Source organism: Triticum dicoccoides, chromosome 5B (assembly GCF_002162155.2).
Source record: "Triticum dicoccoides isolate Atlit2015 ecotype Zavitan chromosome 5B, WEW_v2.0, whole genome shotgun sequence".
Lineage (NCBI taxonomy): Eukaryota > Viridiplantae > Streptophyta > Magnoliopsida > Poales > Poaceae > Triticum > Triticum dicoccoides.
In genome coordinates, this window is record NC_041389.1 from 584,951,603 (window position 1) to 584,953,127 (window position 1,525).

Here is a 1,525-nt window from a genome sequence, read left to right on the forward strand (position 1 = left end):
ATAATAAGGAGGCACTTGCATACATGAGGCTATGGACCTGGTGGGTCCCCATTGTCATCCTCTCCAAGTAAAGTCATCTCCTCGCCCGCGCGCGCTTTCCGCACGAAATAGTCAGCGCCGGCCGCCCCGCTTCCTGGTGCAGGCGATTGCTCCGCTTTCAAACGACACAAGTGCCGTCCGTCCGTCCATCTGCCACACACATTAATGATACGCGGTTGCTGAGGCGGCTACTCCGGTGCCACACGTCCGTCCCTCCGCCCGCCCACCATTGCTATATAAACTACTGCACCGGCCATAGCCGCAATCATCCGCATCCGTTCCCTTTCTCCTGTCCACACCACTACTGCCCACCATGCTTTCCTCGCGCTCCAGCGCTCTTCGGGACGGGCGTACGACAGACCACAAGGAGATGGCAGCCATTGCCGCCGACCGGCTGGCCGGCAGGCAGCCGGAGGACGACGACGTCCCAATGGAGAACATGGCAGTCAATGATCCGGCGCCCACCCCCTCCTCCGCGCCATCCTGGCCGGTGCATTGCACCATGACCATCGGCGAGGCCCGCATGCAATATATGGACAGGGTGAGGCAGATGCGTGAGGAGCAGTTCCGGGAGGCGCAGGCCGACGCCGCCTACAACCACCATCTCCTCCAGGAGCACCTGCAGGCGGAGGAGCAGATCGCCGAGGAGCGGGCGAAGTAGGAGGCGCTGCTTGACTCGTACCGCTCCGCCTACAAGGGCCGCCTTGAGCGCTGGCGGTACCGCATGCGGGTGGCGGAGGCTGCGGCCGCCTACAAAGAGGCTAGCAAAGAGGACGATGAAGCGGGCGAGGCGCTGTTTGGCGAGACTGAGGACGAGGCAGAGGACAATGCCGGCTCCGACAAGTCCCCGCTCCGCTGGCGTCGACGAGGCCCTGCTCCGCTGAGGCCCCGTGGCGCCAACAATGAGGTAGAGGACACTGCCGGCTCCACCGAGGCCCCGCGGGGCCAACAACAAGGCAGAGACAATGCCGGCTTCGCCGTGCCCCCGCCCCACCAACAACGAGGCAGAGGACATCGCCGGCTCAGCCGAGGCCCCACCCTGCCGGCAACGTGGGGGAGAATTTCCACCGCTCCGGTGAGGCGCCGCCCGCCGGCAACGAGATACAGGACATCGCTGGCTCCGCCTAGGCCCCGCCCCGCTGCCAACGAGGCCGCCCACACAGAAAACAAGGAAGAGTAGAACACGGTAGGTCGCCGCCGCTCGGGTCCAAGTAAGGCCACCGCTGCTACCCTCCGGTTGAAGCCGAGCTAGGCGGGTTGACCATTGACGGCCGGTTAGCTTCTTGGCAGCGATGTGGAGTCGGAGAGCTGCGCTGGAGAAGAATGCTGCTTCTACTTAACTGCTGGTGCAGTTGGCTGACTGACACGTGGGCCCAACAGGCCACATGTCAGTTACGCAACTACACCTGCAGTTAAGTCACTGAAGCTTCTGTTCGGCTCAGCGGGACACATGTGGGTAGCTTCGGTTAATTAATTATACCTCCAG